This window comes from Halichoeres trimaculatus, unplaced genomic scaffold (assembly GCF_033239565.1).
Source record: "Halichoeres trimaculatus isolate MK-OKI-2021-1 unplaced genomic scaffold, fHalTri1.1 fHalTri1_scaffold_8, whole genome shotgun sequence".
Lineage (NCBI taxonomy): Eukaryota > Metazoa > Chordata > Actinopteri > Labriformes > Labridae > Halichoeres > Halichoeres trimaculatus.
The window spans coordinates 31,477,689-31,487,704 of NW_027437186.1; the positions used below are offsets into that span (position 1 = coordinate 31,477,689).

The 10,016-nt window shown below is 40.0% G+C and overlaps 1 protein-coding gene across 1 annotated transcript in view; it reads right to left on the reverse strand.

Moving 5' to 3' along the window:
- Positions 1 to 7,367, reverse strand: part of lzts2a (leucine zipper, putative tumor suppressor 2a) — a 67,562-nt gene extending 60,195 nt beyond the window's left edge. Inside the window, exon 1 of the mRNA XM_074675978.1 lies at positions 7,076 to 7,367. The gene's annotated coding sequence lies outside the window, so the exon portion shown is untranslated. The remainder of the gene's footprint in view (positions 1 to 7,075) is intronic.
- Positions 7,368 to 10,016: the final 2,649 nt, after the last annotated feature.

The window sequence follows — 10,016 nt, forward strand, 5'->3', positions numbered from 1 at the left end:
TGTTTTCCACAAGGTGAAGAGAAGGAGGTGAGGAGGACATGCTGGTTCTCAGGTGTGAGCTAAGAAGTGACGACGTCAGGCCTTCCCTCCATCCATCATCATTGGAAATGTAAGATTTATCTCCAGTAAGATGGACAAGCTAGCCATGCTAACCCAGAAACAGAGGGACTACCAGAAGGCAGCGTAGCATCATGTTATTCACAGACATGGCTAACAGAGCTAACACTGGACACCAGAAGCTCAGTCCTGGACCCTGTGGAGGTGGAGGCTGGCTGAACTGGAGAATGATGGACAAGCTGTCATCATCTGTTTTCTTGTGGACCTTTTTGCACTTTCTATACACTTTCTTACTTTTGTTTTCTTGATTGCTGCTGTTACTCCTGAATTTCCCCAAGGGGATAAATAAAGTGTTTTCTATTCTATTCTATTCTATTCTATTCTAAATCTATACAAGAATGTGTGTTGCATTATTAGCGCTGAGCAACTGACGTGAGCCAGAGTGATACTTCTGGATAACTCTATATTTACAGTAAAACTGAGACTCACCAGATAAACAAGGTCTCTTGAGGGTAATGTCAAGAACCAAAAGCTGTTTTTATGGACTGAATCATTCAGAAAGACCAAAACGTTGGCCTAAAGTTGGGCAGTACATGTAGTACATGTAGGAGGAAATAGGGATTGAACACACAACCTTTTAATTGAGACTCCACCACTGTTCCACCCCGACCATGTCTCTGTAATATCATCACTTGTGGCTACAGAAAGCCAACATGGAGACACCCTAAACACCACAATCAAGGCCTCATAAAAGCAGCCTACAAACTACCACTGTGACTTTGTTCATCATTTTCTCAGCCCCTGTGTCAGAAGATCACTTGAGGATTTAGGATGCTTCACCTTGGCCTTATCTCTTCAGCCTAGACAAAGTGTAGGACCAGCAGACTGATGGGGCCATGATATGTGTACGGGAAAAACTTACCACCTGTTTCAAACTATAAATCTCTCCAGCCTGAAGTCATCCTTCCTCCAGCAGACCTAACCTGACCTTGAAGAGCATGATGGATGAGCTGCCTGTAGATATTCATCACTTGGTAATTGTTGTTTTTCTTTATGTTTTAATAAGCAATAACAAGACCTGAAACCTGGACAGCATCACAACAGAAAATTAACTTAGTTCACAACCCACCAAAAATACAAATTCATTTATTTCTCTTTCTTTTTTTCTTTTCACAGAAGTGATTGCTGTGTTTGTTTTTGGCATGGCACAGCCTGGTCGTTATCATCAGCACCCAAGTGATGGCCTCCGCTGCAATCACTCGACTAATGAAATGTTTCTCCACTGGTGATTGGGTCTGCCTAATGCTGGAGACTAAAAGACCTCTGAATAACCTCAGACTTAAAATGTCAGAGTTTAAACTCTTTATTCATTCATTTTAAGAGATTTATGAGATTAACAAAGAGCCTGGCGGACCTGAAATAGCTCAGCTAGCTTTTGTGTCAGGCTGGGTCAAAAATGCAAAAAGTCCTCATTTGATCTGATTTGAGGCTGAGTAGTTTTAGGTTATCCAACAGGAAAGATTTGCAAAAGAGGCTGGGATGTCCTGCTGCACTGTTTATGCATCTAAAAACAGAATCACAACAGAGGCTTAGGACCATGTGTACGCAGGAAAACAACAACTGTGTGTCACTTGTTTTTGGGAGGAGTGGCCATGAATACAACAGTTTCTCAAAGTCAAACGTTACTCACTCTAAAGTGGATCAACAACAACTTAGGGGTTCAGATTAAACAAATGAACATAACTTTTATTATATATTTGACAACAAGAAGTGTGGCCTTTTGATATCTTTGATGTCTTCTTAAGAAGACTTAAGGTTTTAAGAGAGGACAAATGCATCTCTCCATTGGTGAACCATTAATAAATGACAAATAGAAAACAACTAAAATGAAGACAGATTTCATCATCATTGCCAAAAATGACACAACTTTAGTTTATCTTCCAACGCTAAAAAAATCAATCTAAAAGATGATTAAATGATAAAAAACAGACATCTGGAAACATTTACAAAGCACAGAGAGAGATGTCTTTCTCTGCAGCCTTGAGTTATAAACAATACATCATTAAACACAAACAATTACTCATTCATTTCTATTCAAGTCCAATTTCCTCAAACTAGGATTTAATTTAGCAACAAGCCAAACATGTGGGCACACACACAAAACAAAGACAGACTGATGTTTTAAAGTTGAGAGAAAAAGCACTGCTGTGTCTCTTTATCTGTCACATACACATGCTTTCTGGATACTGCAGGTTAAAACTGTCCTCTAAGGCATCCCGCAGTAGGTGCAGAAATTCACTGTCTTTCATTGTCTTTCTCCATGGCAGAATACCCTAAAAATAGTATTTAAGTACAGTTGGACTAAAACTTGCGACCTCTGAAGATGTTTCATGAAGTTAATGTGAGAAGTGCAAACTGCAGTTTCTTGAGTGTCCACTTGAGGCTGGCTCCAAAAACCAAGGATGTCCCATTTACACCCATGTTAAAACGTCAATTTTTGAAGCAAGAATAAAAATGCTTTTAATCTGAAAATCTGACTTCTTTTTTTGCACAGTTTTCATTGGGTAAATCTGTTTTATAACTTTATCATTGTGAATATTTTCAGTTACAAGTATGCAATTTAAGGCACACTAAGGGGCAGGAGTTTGCATTTCCAACACAGCAGCTGTCATCAGTAGGCTTTAAAACCTCTTTTCAGAAACCAATGGGTGATGTCACTGAGACTATGTCAGTTTATACAAGAAAATCATCCTGAATGCCACAAATGATTTATTGTTGAAAAAACACAAGATTCATATGGTTGTGTGTATTTCTTGTCCCTGTCAAATTTGTTGAACACACAGCATGTTGATGAAATGCACCCACAGATTAGCCACATATCTGCTCATTTTAAAAATGACCACTTGAAAACTCATTTAACCGTTGACGCCAGAAGTTTGGCAGCTGATTTGCACCAGCTTACCTGCACCTAGGGATGGGTATCGAAAACTGGTTCCTGTTGAGAATTGATAAGAAATGTTCAATTCATCAATATCGTTAGTCTCTATGCTTAAAAATTCCCTAATCGGTTCCTTACACTATGCCAGAGCTGCAGGACCTTATGTGACTAGTCTGCCGCAGCTGTCTTAGCAGTTAGATAACGTTTTCCAATAAAACTCTGATTCAGGAGTTTCAGTTTGAAGTTTTACTGGAGAACTTAACTCACAAAGAAACATAAGTTACCCCCTCACACCAGATTCCTATTCAATACATTCAACATGGTATAAATCTTCTTATTTACCAAAAACAATATGAACAAAATAGTGCTAGCTTGATGCTAACGTATATGTATAATTGCATTGATATGCTAGCGGTTAGCATATGTTGGTGTAACTTCAGCTTCGGAATAGAATTTCAACTTCAAGGTTCCAAACAACTTAAAATACTGCTATAACCACTTCAAGACACTAGATGGCATACCTGAGTCAATAATATCTTAGCAGTACATTGTCATGTGGCATGCAATTTTTACTTATTTCTGGATATTTACACCCAGAGATATCCAGATCCAGGGACCAATAACATTTATTCTCTTATAAACTTAATTTTATGTTGTTGACCCAGAAAACCTGAAAGGCTAGTTGTTTTGTTTTTTACAGAGAAAAGAATTGATAAAGAATCAAATCGATAAGCAGAATCTTATAAATGCCCATCCCTACCTGCACATTTAAAGGCTCTAACATCCACCTGCTGCTATCTTAATACAAAAAAATGCAGCTTCAAAACATATCACAGTCATTTTGAAACTGAGGCTGTTGAAAACTTTGGAAACACAAACTGCAAAAACCACCAGAAAAGCCAAAAGTAATGTCCTTGCTGGCAAACATGCATGAAAAAGGACACTGCAAACCCAGGCAGCTTCTAATTACAGTTTGACATACAGTGGTAGTCTCACTGTGTGTGTGTGTGTGTGTGTGTGTGTGTGTGTGTGTGTGTGTGTGTGTGTGTGTGTGTGTGTGTGTGTGTGTGTGTGTGTGTGTGTGTGTTGGTGTGTGTGTTGAGTCTGACTGACAGCTTGTCTCCCCCCCACTGTGCTCTTGCTCTTGTCTCTTTAATGGGCTGGCAGTGAGAAACCTCAGACAGAAATCTCAGAGGAATCTGAGAGGAATCACAGGCAGAATATGGATCTCAGAACCAACATTACCCTGACAAACTGCACCTTAAGAAGGAAACAAACTGCACCGGTGACATTGAACTGCGGCGTACCATCAAACAGACTCGTTCACAACTTTTTACATGAAGAGGAAGATGAAGAACAAATCTGAAAAGCTTCTTTCAGGAATTTTAAACTGATGTTCGTAAGCAGAAAAACTCTCCTTCTTCAGATGTGTTTAACAGCAGCAGCGTATCTGATGTATGGGGCCTCCTGTGTTACATCCTGATGGATGAGGATAAATTAAACGTGCTGACACGCTACTTGCATGCTTTTAATCCCATCCACCGCTCAGCATCATCATCACAGCTGCAGCTAAATGAAATGGCAGACGCAGATGGCTGCAGAAGCATTCCACTAATTGAGCGTCACAGGTGTGGATCAGATTGTTCCCATCTCTTTACAGTACATCAGTTCAGCTTGGGACATACGCACTGTATGCCGCTTCATGTGGGATTTTCCTTTCCTTGTTATGCAAGAGTGCTCTTGTGTGCACAGATGTGCTCCTGTGTGCACATTTATGAGCTATTTTCAGCCAAGATTATCTAATTAAGCGACAAAACCTGCCGATACATTCTGAGCGGGAGGCGTGTCTGCAATGTTTCAGCGTCTTCAGAGGAAGAGTTGGCAGATGTGTGTAAACTGGGATTGTGCCTGTAGCTGTGTTCTAGTTTTCAGCTCATACATGTTATTTGTTTGCTTTAAATAGGCATATAGGAGATGAGAGAAGGATCATTAACTGTTTTCAGTTCATGTCTACCTCTGCCAAGGAGATTATGTTTTTGGGAGAGTTTGTTTGTTTGGCTGTGAGCAACATAACTCAAAAAGTTACAAATGGATCTAAAGATTTTTTTTTAAAGAATGTTCAAAATGGTCTGGATCCAGGATTTTTTTTTTTTTTTTTGAGAATGATAACTCAAGGATAAATGGTCGGATTGCTTTGCAAAACAACACAAGACAAGGTCATCATAATTTCTGACAGATGTAAAAGTACGATCCAGATTCTGGCAACAAAATATTTACTAGGACATCATAATTTTCAACACTGTCAGGTAACAAGTTATCGTACTAACCTGCAAATAACACCAAATTGTAGCAGACAGTCTGCTGAAAGGGAGTATAACATTAAAGTAGGGCTTGAGTGTTGTGTGACAATCACAATATGCTTGGTGGAGGTCTGCACTCTCTAAGTGCTTTTCTAGTTTCATCATGGAATGATCTGCTTGTTTTCAGGATTAATGCATCATGTCAAAAAAAAATTTAGTGTTCAAAACTCATAAAATGTGCTCTTGATAGGTCTGAAATATTTTTTGTGAAAAACCTATCAAAAAAGAAAAGAAACATTGTAAAAGTACTCGAGGATGAATTTCCTTTCTGATAAAATGACTAATCTCTCAGCACATCATCCTGTGAATTCACCATGTGATGAAAACGATCCCCCCTCCTCTGCTACGCCTCCCTAGCTGCTCCAATCCGTCCAACAGCTTGGCTATCACCCCCATAACCAACCCCCCCTCCATGTGTCCTGCCTCCTCTCTCCTCCTCCTCCTCCACCTCCTCACCCAAGCTCCTGCTCTGCTCCTGCTCTGCTGTGGTGACAGGTCAGGATGATATAGGATCTCCCAGTGAGGCAGCGTGGAGCTAAGTTAATGTCTATGCAGGAGGGGATGCAGCATGGGCCTGCAAAAACATTTATGAATGCACATTTCGACTGCATTCATAAATGAAATCACATGCATCCAACTGTTTCAGTGGTCTTTTATTTGTCTGCGTTTATCTTAAGTCACATGACGTCCACACCATCAATCATCTGAGGGAAGGCGTTCACACAGATCAGAAGGTGATGGAGAGGATCTCAGGCGTTTATGTCTGCTTCTGCAGGGCGTTATTTATGATCCAATAAGACCCTGGGCGTTTCCAGTTCAACTTCTAACTAATCCATATATTTAAGTATCAGCCTTGAGAGCATAAAACAAATGGAGCAAAGGTCTCTTCCTCTATAAGTGACCTTTCCTTTTCATCAGAGTCCCGCCATCCTCTGTGGGAAAGAAGCCACGGATGTCAAGAGGGGAACATGTCAAAACAACAGAAGTGGCATGCAAGAGAAGAGCAGTTGTGTGTGTGTGTTTGTGTATGTGTGTGTGTGTGTGTGTGTGTGTGTGTGTGTGTGTGTGTGTGTGTGTGTGTGTGTAGCCTGAGCAGCAGAAACCCCATTCACTGAAACAGCTGGATGGAGATAACAGAGAAATGCTTATTCTCTAGTTCCTCGCGCCCTCATACACACAATTCTTTGTCTTTCTCTCTTTACACAACACACACACACACACACACACACACACACACACACACACACACACAAAAAAAAAAAAAAAAAAACACACACACTTCCTTTACATCCCATTTGCTGAGAGAAAACAGCTGAATCAAGTGCAAACAACAGACACTTGTAGGGAAATTAAGCCTCTGCATTTATCCCAAACTTGAAATTAGGCTTAATTAGCCAATTCAAACCTAAATTACTCAAAAATTTAAAAGTATATGAAAAAAAACATTGTTATTATTAGATGGACATACTGCACACTCCCAACAGCAACAAAAGCTCCGAAATTGGGTTTCTTGAATCTCTCATTTGGACCGTAATGACTTGCCCAAGCTCATTAAAGCTGAATTTTTCATAAATTACCTAAAAAAAACGTTTTTAAAAAAGTTGTTTTTGCAGAAATGAAGCTCACAACAAGCTAACAACTTTACTAAACCCAAACTATGACATAAAATGTGAGACATTCAATGGTAAATCACTGTCTCGTGCTGCGTTCGTGTTCTCACCTTAAACAAGATGTTCTCTACAACCAGCACGCGCTGCAATATCCTCCAACTGTAGACGTCTCGCGCACGAATCCGGTCGTCCTTACTCAACGAGTGCAACTTTTCTGAACACACAGGGCACACAAAAGCCGTGTATGGTCTACTCCTTCTCCAAAACCCGAAGCAGCTCGGTTTCGGTCCCGCTGCTGATCCGGACCCGACGCTTTCTGCTGCTGTCCAGGCTGACAGAGTGTGTTTGGAACTGTCACCGCCAGAGCCCGGTCCGCTGCTCTGCGAGGGCGGGCAGCTCTGTGCTCCAGCAGGGCTCGACTGATGATCCACAATAGAGGGTTTAGGACTGGAGAAGAAAGAGCGAGGGGGGTCCACAAGGGGGGAGCGACGACCGGTGGAGAAGTTTCATTCAGTGGATGTTTATCTCTAAGGTTTCTGAGTGTTTAGAGGCTCAATCACTTTACTTTTCTTATTACTTTCAGTTATTTGATACTCTTATTTTTTCCTTTATTATAATAAAAGGTGAAAACAATGTTTGCTTTGTTTTGACAGGGTAAATCACAGTTTTAGCCTGTTATTGAATAGCCAGAGAGGAACTTCCAGAATAGTATTTTTCCTGGATAAAGACTCCGTTTCCCATGAGCACTATCATCCACTGAGTATTTCATTAAGAAGCAAACTTGTTTTGATGTGAACGTGTATTTTATTGTTGTTTTGTAAACTTTTTTATTATTTAATGCTGTTAATATACTTTACATTTTCTGACTTTTAAAGGCCCAACTAGGGACAAGAGTTGGAAATTAGCATTTGCTATAAACTCTCTGTGCAGCACATCAGATTCATACTTAGTGATGGAACTATGTTAAACTGCATCGTCCCTATTAAATAAATAAATTCAATTTAATTCAAATGAGAAGGGATTTAGAAGTGTTTTTAACACAACTTTTTGCAACTTTTTTAATGAGAAGTCAGTACAACAGGGCTATGAAAAAGTAGCAGTTTGGGAGTTGTTGTTTAGTGTAGACATATGTTATGCTGGCATACCAAGTAGCTGAGGCTAGCAGTAAGTGGCTCCTTGGGGTCCCATTTTTCAGAAGGGGCCCCAACAAGACAAATCCAGAGTGTGTCTGGCATTGTGTTGGTTATTTGGTGTTTAAAAATCATCATATTACAATAATATTTTCCCATATGGAGCATTCAAAAGGCAGCAGGGGTCATTTATTGGCTGAAATGATTCAAAGAACAGGGTCTGGATCAACTATTTTTAATGCCTTCTGTTGTCACTTCACTATCAGGTAGACCAATGCTTAAACTATTTAGTATTTGTACCGTACTTTATCTGCAGCCCCACAATGCTAATGCACTCAACAAACACCAAAACAGATTATATTGCCATAAAATGTCCCCTGAATATTTCTTAGGCCGGCTCCAGGTGAGTTCCTCCTCAGCTGTATGCATCCTCCTTTGAACTCTCAGGTAGAGAGATTCCCGCCCACGACCTTCTGTCCACTCAACCACTCAGGAAACACAATCTGGGGTCTTCTCTGTTCAGTACAATAGACCACCACCTCCACCACCTGCCTGTTTCATCTATGAAAGAGGAGCTGCATGAATACCTGAATGACCTAATTTGTTAGAGGAATGTATGGATTGATTATCTCAAAGGGCTCAAGGTGTAAAAATCCTCGCAGTTGAAAACAAGCAGCTGCCACAGTCATTTTAATCCCTACAGAGTAATCTGAGTGTCTGGGTGTACAGCAGGTGTGACAGACCCACTGGTCGTGATAAATCTCACGTACACTACATTGAGGGAAAGCAGATTCTTCCATATAAGGGACTGATATTTTTAAGACTGAGGCTCATCTTAAAATGAAAAAAAATTTTTTTAGAAATAAGTCTGAGTGAGCTATTAAGAGCATTTCTTCTTCTCTTATGATTGTCTAATGATACCCTGGTGTAAGAGCTTGGTTTTTCACACTTTAATTATAGAAAACAAATAAATAAAAAGATTGTATTACTTTATTTTTTAATTTCTACTTAAAACATTCAAAGTAAACTTGCTTTTATGGAATTGCAGATTTTCTGAGGATACCCTGACCCTCATGTTGCATCACAGGCCCCTGTGATACATAAAGTTGCATTTAATCCTTTAATCCAAAAGTTTTCACATAGCTTCATTTTGTTTGTCATTTATTCACTTTTATCTCAGCCCGTACTCAATTTATTTTACTTTCAAATCCACATTTGAAATGCGTCTGCAGTAATTCATCACTTACTGACACCATCCATGCTGCTGAAGTTATATTGACTGCAAACGCTCAGAAGCTTGGAGGAAAATGATATCGACTGCACCCACTGATTGCACAGACCATGAACTTTGAGTTCTACCTGGCATAAATATATAACACCTCACACCCATCCTCTGCTCTGCTCCCTTCGCTTGTGGAGACATAAAGAGCCTCTAAAATACATGAGAAAAATGATAAGTGTTGCAGAAAAAGAGTCTGGATGACTCACATTGATTTCTTTTGCCACTTAAAGGAATATTCATGACTCAATGTGATATTAACCAGCTCACAAAAGTGATAACAGCCAGAACTGTGCTGCATTTTTACACCACTCTGTATGGGAGGTAATCAGTCCTCTACACTTGGGGTGTAAACAACATAAAAATGCTAGAAACATGTTTTTCAATATTAATTTTTGAACAAAGTGCAGCTTTTCACTATTACGTGACACCTGCAAGGCATCACTTTATGTCTTTGATGTTTTCTGTGAGGTACGTTCAGTAGCCCCATCGCTGCTGAACTCCACCTGACCTCCCCTCTTCTGCCTACAACATACCAATTTATTCCCTCCACCGAAGCCAAATACATAACCCCCACCACCTCCTCTGCTCCTCGTTTCTCCTCCTGCTCATTTCTCCCTGCAGACCGTCTTACACCTCTGC